Raw genomic sequence first — 14,186 nt, forward strand, 5'->3', positions numbered from 1 at the left:
TTGTTGGCTATCTGTATGTCTTCTTTGGAGAAATGTCAGTTTAGGTCTTCTGCCCATTTTTTTTTTCTTCTGCCCATTTTTTGTGTGTATGAGGTTTTTTTTTAAACATCTTTATTGGAGTATAATTGATTTACAGTGGTGTGTTAGTTTCTGCTTTATAACAAAGTGAATCAGCTATACATATACATATATCCCCATATCTCCTCCCTCTTTCATCTCCCTCTCACCTTCCCTAACCCCCCCCCTCAAGTGGTCACAAAGCACCAAACTGATCTCCCTGTGCTATGCAGCTGCTTCCCACTAGCTATCTATTTTACATTTGGTAGTATATATAAGTCCATGCCACACTCTCACAAGCCTGGGTATTTTTAAAACATTCTTAGTTTTTTCAAAATAATTTATATGATTACATGATATGAAATTCTTCAAAGCAATGGCTGTTTCTCAGTGAAGGAAATCTGATACACAAATAACCTTTGATTATAGGCAAATCAACAGAGAGGTGGAAGAGGGCAGGACTGGGGAAATCAGCTTGAAAAAGCCCCAATGTGGCATGTAAGGAGTGACAGCCAGGTGAAAACAAGGACATGAAGAGGCCACAGATCTATTCTAGACTAAAATGAAGATCCTCTCTACCAAAATACTTGTGGATGACTGCAGAGAAAGGAACCAGGCTGTAATAAGGGACCTTCTTAAGGAATGACAAGGGAATTCTAATGATAGCTTGACCTTGTTGTCTATTAAGCAGTCCATTTGTGGTCAAAAATGGTGACTCTTTTCCCAAGGAGCCATATATTGCCCAGGAATTTTGGATTTATGAGACCTTTGTTAAAAAATCCCAAATCTCTCCATAGTAACTTTCAAGGACTATAATTCCCACAATAGTGCTTAGGGTCAACCTGCTTAAAATCACAACCAAGACTGAACCAAATCCAAGATCCATGTTTCTACCAAGGTGAAGGTTTCTGCAACTCACAAGATGAGACACTGATGAATATTCAGAGGGTAGCGATCACCCAGCATGCTCTAGTGGAAAGAGCATCATACTGGCTATCAAGACAACTGGTCCTGGCTTTACCACTGATTTTCTATGAGATTTCCTTTCTCTGTGTTTGGTCTCCTTGTCTATAAAACAAGACAGTTGAATTAGATGCTTCCTAAGATTTCTCTAAATTCTAGGGAACAGGTATGGCAAAAGTCCTGAGGGGCTGAGGTCGACATTTTTGACAAACCAATAAGAGTGTAACAGAGTGAGTAGTAGAGAGAGCTATGAAATGGAGGTCAAAAATAGATGGAAGATTTTGTTGATCATGTAAGATATTTGAGTTTTATTTTAAGTGTAAGGAAAATTATTGGAGGATTTTAAGAAAGGAAGGAATATTATTTTATTTAAATTTCCAATAGATCACTTTAATTTTGGGTATAGATTGGCTCCAGGGGAAGAGTAGAATCAGAAATAATAGTTGGGGGCTTTTGCAGTGGTCCAAGGGAGAGCCATGGGCATTCATAGTAGAGGAAGAATTTGAAAAGTGCTTAGAGGTAGAGTCAACTGATCTTGCTGATGGATTGATATGGAATGGCGCGTGAGGAAAAAGAGGAAGTTAATGATGACTTCTAGGCTCTTTTACTTGAGCAACTAGGTAGATATAGCACCTTCTACCAAGAAGCGAAAGACTAAAAGAGGAACAGGTTTAGGACATCAATGAATCAAGAATTCTCTTCAGACACATTAAGTTGGAGGACTTTATTAGATATCTACCAGGTAGACTGTTGGCTTCTCTAAGCTGGGTTCCAGAAAGATGTTAGAGCTAGAGGCATGGATTTGGTAGCCATTGGTGTACAAGTGGTATGTGGTCCCTAGGTGAAAGTTAGACTCTTCTCTAGGCTCATGACTGAATTCTAGAGCCTTCCAAATTTTAAAGGTTGAATGTAGAAAGAGAAACCAGCAAAGTTGTGGCCCCTGAGACAGAAGGAAAACCTAAGAAGTGCATGTCAACAAAGCCAAGGGAAGACAGTAGTTTAAGGAAAGAGATGACTGTCCAGTGATGCTGAGAGGTCAACTACGAAAGTAGCAAAGAAATGACCATGAGATCTGGCAACATGAGACCACTGGTGCCCTTGAGCATTCACCGTGGAGTGGTCAGGATAGGAGCCTGATTGGGTGAAGAGAGAATAGAAGTGAGAATCGATAACAGTGACACGTTCAGTGAGTTTTGCTATAGATGAGAGCTGAGAAATAGCGTGGAAACTGGAAGGAGAGTACAATCAGGAGAGGCTTCCATGTATTTTAAGGTAGGGAATATCAGAGAACATTTATATACTTATAGGAAAATGAAGTAGTGAGGGAGAAATTGAAGATTCAAGAGAGAAGGGGTGATAATTGCTGAAATGAAGTCCTTAGGAAGCATGAGGGGCTGAGTTCACAACACAAGGGGGGGTTTGGCCTTTGCAAAGAGCAGGGGCCCGGCACCCATGAATAAGGAGGGAAGACAGAGAGGACAGGCACTATGACAGCGAGAGGTGTAGTGTCAGTGGCAGGAAGATGAAGGAGCACCTGTCTGTAAAACTACCAAGTAAGGTCATCAGCTGGAAGAAATTAAAAAGGGAGGGTAGGCAGTCTGTGGAGAAAGGAGATGGAAAATTGAGATTTTGGAGAGTGGAAAGTAAATGTGCTAAAGAAGTGTCGTGGAATTGCCAGGCTGTTTCCAGTATCCACTCGGGATTGTGGTCATAAGTGTAAAGCGACAACAGTCCACACAGCTATCTATTTTTCTCTAGTAATGTGTACTTGTTCAGAGGTAAGCATGGCCTGGAGTTTAACCAGGTAGGGTTCTGCCAGGTGAGTACAGGACAAGAAGTCCACAAAGGCTTTGCAAGGGATTAATGCTAAAGATAGAGGCTAGAATCTCAGCCTGGTAAAGCCAAACAACGGATAGTGAAAAAAGAGGCCGGGTCAGGGGCTTGGAGACATAAATGCAGTGGTGTAATTGGTGGAGTTGAAGCACGAGGGCAGAAGAAAAAGAAGAGCGGCCAGACTTGGGAAGCTTGACATCAGGACTTTGAAGAAGGTGCAGTTAATGGCACTGTCGAGGGCAAGGATATGGTCCTGGGAGTAGGTGAGCCCTCTGGTGCTGTCATAAAAGTTTGAAAGACCCAGTCCCTGCTTTCCTGGTCTATGTATCCCCTGTCCTTACAGTTGACCAGAGAGGCGGTTTCCTAATAAGCATAATATAAGGGATGCTGCAGAAACCCTATCCGCAAAAATACGCCTACAGAGGCTTATAACTGCTTTATGTCATTCTGCCATTAAAGCTTCCTTCATTTCTTTCCTTCTGCTTTTCATTAGTACCACCGCCTAACCTATTAATTCATTATCAGTCATTTATACACAGGTGTGATTTAGTGGCTCAGAGCCTTTCAAGTAAGACAGCAGCGGCTGCAATCAGATTTTAATAGGCTATAGGGCATGGCTTTTAAGGAAGAATCTGAATAGGGGATCTGCAAAGGGGAGAGGGGGTTAAGATATAAACATTTTTTGAGCACCTACTATGTGCTAGTTTCTGCTCCGAGAGCTCCGCTTATGTGTTGTCATTTGAGACACCATTATTTCTTCCTATGTATGCAACAGGAGGGCTCAGAAACATCTGTCCTTTGCCCAAGCCCCACACGAGTGAGTGATGAAGCCAGGGTCTGAAGTGAGAGCCACAGAGCCTAGGAAAGGTGTTCAGATGGGAGGAACAGGCATTTCAAAGGAAAAATAAAACAGCCTGCGGCACATCTTGGCAAACCTCACAGTCCTAGTCTCCAGCTCCCTTCCTGAGGACCTTGGATTGTGTGTGTGGCTATTTTTTTTTACTTTTTTCACGAGGTTATTCCTTGATGAGTTTTTTCCTCCTTTCCGGTTTTTTTTTTAAACGATAATTTAAATGTTTATTAGGTGCTCAGCCGCAGTATAAATACCCCCATTTGAATTGCTGACACACACATCAACAGGAAAGCAGTTTCCCGGACCAGAGCCTTGGCATGGGAGCCTCCCAGACGCATCCTCTTCCCAGAAGAGAAGGAGTTGAAGAAACAGAACAAGCCATTTTCTTAAACAAGCCACAGTTAAAGGAAACAGAATGAGCATTCAAGGTTTCTGGTCTCAGGGCTTTTCTTTCTTTCATTCTCTATCCCTCATTCTCACTAAACAGTCTCGCCTTTAACCTCTGTATCACCAATCAGAGTGGTGTCATTTTTACAGGAAGAAGTAGGGAAAGCAGCGCGGGTGGCTGAGAACTGGCCTTGTGTTTTTCCAATGAGAGCAGCACAGCGTCCCCCAATGTTCTGTCAGAGAGGAGAGATCTGGAGGTTCTGCAGGTCTTGCCCACCCACCTACAAGTCCCCGCCCTCACTCTCTGGCTTGGAGATCTTGCAGTAGAAGATATGGTTAATATAAAAGAATATCTCAATAGCAAATAAAATTCAGTTAGGTTGTGCCTTTAATTCTCTGATGAAAAAGGCAATGAGCTTGCATCCTACAGCATAGCTTAGGGTTCTACACCTAGAGCACCCAAGCAGTTGATAATTCTCCCCATGGGTATCCTGAGAGGAAGGCCCAAATTCTAATCTCCTTCTTCAGCATCATCTCCCACCATCCTTACCACCCACCACCGTGACTCAATGATTCTGTGCTCCAGCTACCTCACGTTTCTCAGCTACATTCTGACATGCCCTTTCTATGATTCTGAGCCTTGCATATTCTGCTCCCTCTCTGATTAATGGGGCAAACAAGCATTGTAAGTCACCTCACCCCCTCCCACCACCTCCGCACAGTTGGTTCCTGGACATTAACACTTCCATTTGCTGTGAGGTGGTGACTTACCTTTGAAGACACACAGGTGGCCAACAGGTACATGAAAAGATGCTCAACATCGCTAATCATCAGGGAAAAGCAAACCAAAACCACGAGGAGATATCACCTCACACCTGTCAGAATGGCTATTATCAAAAAGACAAGATAACAAGTGTTAGAGAGGATGTGGAGAAAAGAGAAACCTTGTGCACTGTTGGTGGGAATGCAAAAACTGGTGCGGCCACTATGGTGGCTCTGTGTCTTCTCCTCTACCCCAACCAGATTGGGAGATCCTCAGAGACAGGGAGACATGTCTCATTCAATCCCATATCCAGCCATTAACAGAAACCCTCAAAGTAGGTCTTTAGTAACAGCTTGTTGAAATAGAGGATACTGGATGAAGATCCATTCATTCATTCACTCAGCCAGTATTTACTAAACATACTGTGTCAGGCTAGGAATCCAACTATGAATAAGACAAAGCCCTTACTCTCAGAGAGTTTATATTCTATTGGGAGAAGACAGACAATAAAGAAGAAATCAAATAAATATATATTATGTTGGCTGGTGATAAGTGATATAAATAAAAATAAAATAGTAGAGTGACAAGGAAAGCTATTTTACTTACTTTTTAACCTCTCTTGATTTCCCCTACCCCCCAGCCCCTGGCAACCACTCTCTACTCTGTTTCTATGAGTTCAACTTGATACTGTGCCGTATTTATCTTTCTCTGTCTGGCTTATTTCACTTAGGATAATGCCCTCCATGTTTCATGCTGTCCCAAATGACAGGATTTCCTTTTATACAGCTGAATAATATTCCATTGTATATACATGGATGCTACATGCTTTTTATCCTTTCATCCACTGAGGGACACTTAGGTTGTTTCCATACCTTGGTTACTGTGGATAATGCTGCTATGAACATGAGAATGCAGCTATCTCTTCGAGACAGCTTTCATTTCCTTTGGATATATACCCAGAAGTGGAATTGCTGGATCGTACGGTAGTTCTATTTTTAATTTTTAGAGGAACCACAGTGGCTGCACCAGTTTTTGCATTCCCACCAACAGTGCACAGGGGGTCCCTTTTCTCCACATGCTTCCCAACACTTGTAGTCTTTTTGATAATAGCCATTCCGACATGTGTGAGGTGCTGTCTCCCTGTGGTTTGGATTTGCATTCCCTGATTACTGGTGATGTTGAACATCTTTTCATGTGCCTGTTGGCCATTTGTATGTCTTCTTTGGAGAAATGTCTATTCAGGTCCTTTGCCCACTTTTTTTTTTTTTTTTTTTTTTTTGCGGTGCGCGGGCCTCTCACTGTTGTGGCCTCTCCCGTTGCGGAGCACAGGTTCCGGACGCGCAGGCTCAGCGGCCATGGCTCACGGACCCAGCCGCTCCACGGCATGTGGGATCTTCCCGGACCGGGGCACGAACCCGTATCCCCTGCATCGGCAGGCGGACTCTCAACCACTGCGCCACCAGGCAAACCCCCTTTGCCCATTTTTAATTGGATTATCTGGGTTGTGGTGGGTGTTTTTGTTTTGTTTTGTTGCTATTGAGTTGTATGAGTTCCTTGTATATTTTGCATATTAACCCCTCACCATATATGTGGTTTGCAAATATTTTCTCCCATTCCATAGGTTGCTGTTTCATTTTTCTGATGGTTTCCTTTTCTGTGCAGAAGCTTTTTAGTTGGTTTTAGTCCCACTTGTTTATTTTTGCTTTTGTTTCCTTTGCTTTTGATGTAAAGGAGAGCTATTTCAGATAAGAAGAATAGGGTAGGCTCCTCTGTGGAGTCTACATTTGAGGCTACTGGCCTGCTGGACACAAGCTCTGTGTTCTTTTGCTACTGGTGGGATGAGGTGGGAGCTGATCCCTGTGTAGTGGCTGTGATGAGTGACTCAGGTTCCCAAGACAGCTGGCTAGGGGGAGGTAGGAAAGCCAAGACTATCTGGCCATAGGAAACTTGGCTGCTGTAGCATTCAGCACTAATCTACTAAGGGAGCTATTTTGGAACACGCTGTAGAAATGAAAGAGCTTGCGAGCCTTGTGCCAAAAGCTCTAAAGAAAACCCCGAGCCCTGCCCAGCCCCCCAGATATGCTACAGAGGCCTCAGGAGCTGATTCTGTCTTCTGGGCATCTAGGCAGAGGGTATTCTTAACCTTTGTGATTTCAACTACCAGCCCAATCCCAGCACGACATAAAGGGCTGTAAAATGATTAAGCCCCAAACTGCAAGAGTTGTGATCTCCATTCTGTCACTTACTACCTGTGCTCTCTTGGACAAGCCACTGAAACTCTACAGTAATTCCACCATCTATAAAATGGGAGTAATTAATGAGTCATTTTTCGTACCTTCACACAGAGTTTTGGGGATCAACTGTGATATATGTAATAGACTGAACATTACGAAGCACAACAAAAATGCACAAAATTATTGTTGCTGATAATCAGGGAACCAACATTTACTGAATATCTGTGAAGTGCCAGAAGCCCCATAGGCGTTACCTTATTCAATTTTCACAGACTTTTAAAGAGCTATCATCCTCTTCATCTTAGAGTTGAGGAAACGGGGGCTCAGAGAGGATAAGTGGGCTCATCAAGGGGGTAGAGCTAGGCAGAGCCAGGATCAAAGCTCAAGTCCACAGTCTTCAGAACTGACGCTATTTCTCCTGACTCTGTGTCTTCCTGTCTGTGGGTGGTTGGCCCAAGCTTGGGATGAATTCTCAGCCCTGAATAACCTCACTCAGAACTTTCCCCAAGTTGCCCCTCTCAGCCCCAGTGCAAGAGCTAAACACTAGCCTCTAACCAAGCGTGCGTTGGGGTGCCCAGGCCTCCTGGTCCCCAGTGCTTTTATTGTGGGATGAACCTTCCTTTTGGCTCGGTGAGTTGCTGCATTGGGAACCCTGGGGGTCGGCTCTAAAGCACTGCACAGCCCCCCTGCTCCTTTGCCTGATATTCTGCCACTATCTCCATCTCTGGCCACACAGCAGGATAGGCATAGGCTACAGTGAGTTGCCCTTTGCTCCCTCCCAGCCAACACTACCTACCTCCCCTGCAATCTTCTGGTGGTCCTGGCTGCCACTGATGTTCAATCTATGTCCTCACAGCTGAACAAGAAACCTCCACAGGAACAAATTGAGCTTTACTGCGTCTGCCTGCCATACTCCTCCCAGCTGGACCGATCATTTGAGAATCCATTACAGGAATTTTATTTTGCACGGTGGCAGATCTGAGTTAAAAGAAGTGAGAGAGTGGCATGGACATATATACACTATCAAATGTAAAATAGATAGCTAGTGGGAAGCAGCTGCATGGCACAGGGAGATCAGCTCGGTGCTTTGTGTCCACCTAGAGGGGTGGGATAGGATGGGTGGGAGGGAGACGCAAGAGGGAGGAGAAATGGGGATAATGTATATGTATAGCTGATTCACTTTGTTATAAAGCAGAAACTAACACACCACTGTAAAGCAATTATACTCCAATAAGGATGTGAAAAAGAAAAAAAAGAAAAGAAAAGAAAGAAAAGAAGTGGCCCACAAGTGAATGGGTAGTTACACCTGTGGCCCCTATAATCCCCAAAGTGGATAAACCACAAAGTGAATGAGGCTTTTGTGGGTAGATGAGAATTGACACCGCTTTGTGAGATTGGATGAAGGAAAATCCATTTAAGAAAACTCACTTGCTTAGAGCTGGATTCTTTTCTCATCCTGAAAGTGTTAGATGAGGCTTTGCTAAAAAAACAGGACTCCCCAAAGGAGGGAGCGTGGAAGAAGTGACAGCACTGAGCCCTCGAGAGAAATAGTGACTGATCTGACCTTATTTTTAAACCAACCTTTGTGATTCAAACCAAGCTTGTGAGAACTACGATTCTCCAGGTTTTGTATCTCTCTCTGGCCAGCGGGAACCTAGGTAGTTTCTGAGCGATGCTCAGGACAACATGGTAATTAAGTACACAGAGCTCCTGGGTACAAATCCTGGCTCTACCATTTATTATGTGTCTTCTGGCAAATTAAGCAATCTCTCTGTGCCTTAATTTTTCCATCTGTAAAACGGGGACAATAATAGTACCTCCCTCAAAAGGTGGTTGTATAGATTTAGTAAGTTTCTACGTGTGCTTAGATCATTGCCTGGCAATCATGTTTATCATGTAGGTGTTAGTGATTATTATGGCACTAAAAATAGATATGGAGCTATTTTGGATCCAGTTGGTGACTTAAGAACCCAGCACAGCCTCATGTCCTGGTAGACGATCTTGGGTAACCACTCCCCTCGGTTCCTACCTGGTCACTGGCAGGGCTTGGTCAGGCCAGTTACTGAGCCTAACTCCAGGGGGAGACACAAAACTTCAAAAATGAAAAAGCTATTTTCCCTTTCTAGCAGCATTTTGCCATTGGCAAGTCATCCCCTTAGCAACATTTGACCTCAAGAACTTAGAAGGAAAAGGGCAAAACATTTCAGGGAACAGGAGCTGGGTCTCCTCCCAGGTTTCACACCACAGCAGAGTAGGGGGATGTCAGGTAGGATCCCCTGGCCAGTCTGTCAAATGCGGTCGCCGAGGCCCCCAGGACCCTGTCTGGAAAGCATGGAAGCAATGGAAAGCTGTGTGTGCAGACAGAGAGCTGTGTACTGGTCCTTGTCTCCTCTACTCCAGCCACAGAGAAGAGGTGCCGCAGGGCTGGAAGGGGACCTCTGTGGGGTTCGAAGAAGGACACTGTCAGGGAAGCCACCACTGGCCCTCTCTGGTTGTTATTCCCTTTCCCTCCCCATCTCCAAGGATGGCTGCCTGAGCTTTCACTCTTACTAAATTAAGCTGATAAAATACAAATGAAAAAAGGGGCAGGGGTAGGGAGGAGGGTAAGGCACTCTCTTCCTCTGCATTTTAATAATGCCTATACTGTGCCTCAGACCATTTTTAATAAGAGATTGACAGATAGTGGTTGCCTCCCCACCCCCACCCATTACATATCAGGATCCAGATCAATCCTCTCCTCTGGAATATTCCACTTGCCCCCTCGTGGATGGAGGATGGACAGAGGATGCCACGCCCTTGACATGGTTGGCGGACCTCTTGAGTGTCAGGTCTGGAAGGGCATCCCTAGTTACCCAAAGACATATTCCCCAGGGACCTGTGCCCCGGGTGGGCAGCACTGAGCTCCTGATCTTTCCAGGGAGCCAGTTATGGGGATACAAACAGGCCCACCATAAGGGCAATCCCAGGGGGATAGGGCTATCAGTCAACCTTCCCCTGAGTAGCTGCCCCAGGTGCTCTAGCCCAGAGGTCTTTGCAGGACTGAGGAGAACTGGTGGCAAGATTAAAAGAAGGCAGGGTTCGAGTCCCCTGCCTGTCTCTGGAACGTACTTGCTCCTGCAGCCAGTCTCAGGCCACATGAAGTCTCCCTCACCCCATGGGGGGAATATATGTCAAAGTATCCATGTGACCTCTAACCTCCACCCTCAGAATGCACCCCTTCCACCGTAAACATTTCCATCAAGAGAGAACTCCACTGATTGAAGACCCTCTATGTGCTACCGGCTGTTATGAGACTTCACACAGAAACTGACGTCTCATTTAACCCACACAGCAATTCTGAGATGTAGGAACTATTCACCTCCTTTCATGGGTAAGGAAACTGAGGTTCAGAGAAGTCAAGTGACTTCCCCAAGCCCACACAGCAAGTAAGTGGCAGAGCCAGGATTCAAACCCTGGTTGGCCAAGGTTTCACCGGGCGTTTTTCTGCTGGCCCAGCAGGGACAGTAGGAGAGGCAAGGCAGGCAGGGGCTGGTCAGCACCGGCCCTGCAGTCTCATCGCTGTAACCCATCTGGAGCTATGAGGCACAGAAGCCTGACAGCTTCCGAGGCAGATGAAAAGCCAACCTTCCTCAAATTGTTTTATTTAAAGCCAGACTCCTGACTGTTTGAAGCCACTTGATTTTGGCAGTACTTGTTCCTCTTTCTTTTTCCTCTCTGCTTTTAAACAGTCCTCGGAGATAAGGGGAAAGCATCGTTGCCGGTGCCTCCCTTGCAGATGCTCAGAAGACCTTCTTCCTCTCCACGCCCCCCCACCCCCCACCCCCCCGCCGCTGGCTGCTCTGGGCTGCAGCTGGGCTGCGAGTGTGAGCGTGTGAGCGCGTGGGCGCGTGGGCGCGTGGGCGCGTGGGCGCGTGCACACGGCTGGGCTGGAGAAAGGCAGGGAGCCCGGAACTGATCTGCACCCGAAGTATAGATACAGATGAAGTCTTTTGCTTTTATAGTGAGTCTCACCGGCGTTAAACTTCATTTATATCTCTATAAATGTATACGGCTTTGAACAGGAGGCTTTATGGCTGGGTTTATAAATTCCGTCTCCCTGCAGCACAGCCTGGATCACAGGAGATGGCCCCTTTACCGACTGCGTGGCCTCTGCCCTTTGCGACACAACCACTTGCAGGGCTCTCATCTGGTCCTCAGGGCCTTGGCCCTTCTGCTGCCTGGGCTCTCTGGCCCTGGTGCTGCCCTCTCCCTGTCTGCACGCGCCCTCTCACCCCTGGCTCGCAGCTGGCCGGGCTGCCGGGAGGAGGGGGAGGACACGGGGCTTGTCAGCTGACTTCCGCTCTACACCTGTCCCTGGGCCAGAGCCCCACTGCCGACCTTGATATTGACAAGCTCAGGGGAGACGGCAGGACAGGCTGGCAAAACCTGGTTTATGAAGGTATCTGTTTTACAGGATCCGTTTAGATAAACAGAGCATCCACACAGATGCAGGCGCTCAGCGGCCACGGGGTTTACAATACTTCAGGAGGCAGGCAGCCGCTTCTCTCCTGATGGGCTTGCAGAGATAAAGTCACGGTAATCTACATAAACCCAAGCCTTTGAAATTGCACACCGTCAAAAAATTCCAACAATTACTCCAGCCAGGAGGTGGCTGTTAGATGTTCTTCTTATGAAAAGATAATTATAAAGGAAGAGAAAACATTTCATAAATAAAACTCAGAATGGCAGAATAATCTGGAGGGAGGGGAAGCAAGAGAAAAGACATCCAGGGGCTTCCCTGGTGGCGCAGTGGTTGAGAGCCCGCCTGCCGGCGCAGGGGACACGGGTTCGTGCCCCGGTCCGGGAAGATCCCACATGCCGCGGGGCGGCTGGGCCCGTGAGCCATGGCCGCTGAGCCTGCGCGTCCGGAGCCTGTGCTCCGCAACGGGAGAGGCCACAGCAGTGAGAGGCCCGCGTACGGCAAAAATTTTAAAAATTTTTAAAAAAAAGAGAAAAGACATCCAAAGGTTCACAGTCTCCAGCTGAGTGTAGAGTGGGGTTCAAACACCCAGTGTCTCCTTAAGGTTCAAATTAATTTCAGTCTAGTACAATTTCCAGGTAATTAATTGGCAAGAGGCATCTTTCAGATATTTTTAAATATCAGCCTGCCCGGCTCTTGGTGCTAAAGGAGAAGAAAAAATAACCAACACATGCTGTTAAAATCAAAGTGATGTAAAACAAGGGCCTGCCCAGCCCATTAGCACTTGAGGAGAATATAAGATCCAGGTCAGCACAGATAATTGTCAGACTGTTAAAATGCCAAGTACCCTAGGCTGCCCCCAGTCCCCAGGCCACAGGAAATAGCTCATGGCACATTCGTTCATGCTCCACGCCAGGTGCTATCCTAGGCACTGTGTACTTGTGCCCCACTTGATTCTCATAAGAACCTTTTAAAGATGTGATGATCTTTATAGGCTTTTTGGGGGTGTGTGGGGGTCAGTGAAGAAGCCCTGATGAGGAACCTCAGATTCTCAGGAGCAGGAATTTGAAGCCATGCTTCCTGGTAATAAAACCCCAGTTCTTGGGCTTCCCTGGTGGCGCAGTGGTTGAGAGTCCACCTGCTGATGCAGGGGACACGGGTTCGTGCCCCGGTCGGGGAAGATCCCACATGCCGCAGAGCGGCTAGGCCCGTGAGCCATGGCCGCTGAGCCTGCACGTCCGGAGCCTGTGCTCCACAACGGGAGAGGCCACAACAGTGAGAGGCCCGCGTACCACAAAAAAAAAAAAAAAAAAAAAACTCAGTTCTTGCTTCTTGTTGTACGTGTGGCCCCAGGGTGGCAAAGGTATGGCTAAAACTAAGACGGGAGCAACAGAGAGGAGTGAAAGAGCTTGGATTCTGTTTCAGTCAGACAGAGATCAAAAACAGCCCAGACATCTACTAGCTTTGCAGCCTCAGGCAAGTTATTTAGCCTCTCTGAATTCAGGGGCTTTGTTTTCTTCATCTATGTGTTCTGTCCGCTGTGGTCTTCATAGAGAAAAGCAACTGTTTCAACTCAGGTTGTGCCGTGACCAGGGTTTTCCCTTCTCATTTGGCTGGAGAAGGTTTTCCTCGCCAACCTTGCTCCTGGGTTGTTATGAGATTAAACACCTAGCTCAGCCCCTTCCACATAGCAACCTCCAATACATGAGAGCTCTTTCTCCTATTATGGTGAAGATCAAGTGCAATACTCTATTGCCCAGCCTGGTATAGTGCCTAGCACATTATGAACACAACATAAATAATACCCATCATCATCACCGTCATCATCATCATTATAACAAGGGAAACAAGTGTAGGAACTCCTGTACTTAGGTAGAGCAGGACCAACAGCAAAAGGAGAAAGTTTCTCTTGGGCCCTACTGTGTGCCAGACCCTGTGCTGGGCTCTCCCAGCCTTCATAGGATTGGTTATCTAGGTGGAGAGGCACCTAGGTTTTCCCATATAAGATTAGCAATAATGCAAGGTGTAAGATTCCACTAAAGATACTTAAAAGGAATCACAATAGAGCCCTCCTTAACTGCCAAACTGGTGATAAAAGCAAGAAAAGAAAGACATTAAGGCACAGGCTTCAAACCTGGGCTTGAGTTCCTGTTGTATCACTACTTAGCTGTAAAAAGTTGTACAGGTCACATAAATTATGATGCCTCTGTTTCCTCATCTGTAAAATGGGCATAATGGTATATGTCATATGCTTTAGTTACTAAATGACATAGAGTATATAAAGCGTTTATTAATAGTAACAAGAGCAAACATTTCTTAAGGGCATTCTCTGTGCCATGCACTTGGCTAAAGCCCATAGCAAGGACTCAGTCAATGTTAGCTAGTATTATCATTAAACAATAGAAAGATTCAAGCTACCAGGGCCCAGGGATGTGAATTCTTAGGTGGACTCGGATCAAAAACTAGACTCCAGCCCACAGATGTTGCTAAGCTGTTGTCAAACATTAGCCATTCTGGGTTGATACTGTCCTGGGATCAATGTTCCAGGCTTTTTCCTCTTTATCTGCGTACCATATAGTATGATGAGCACTCATCCAGATTAAATGAATTCCTCCTGGGTCCTGGTAGTAATAACCT

Source organism: Delphinus delphis, chromosome 1 (assembly GCF_949987515.2).
Source record: "Delphinus delphis chromosome 1, mDelDel1.2, whole genome shotgun sequence".
NCBI lineage: Eukaryota > Metazoa > Chordata > Mammalia > Artiodactyla > Delphinidae > Delphinus > Delphinus delphis.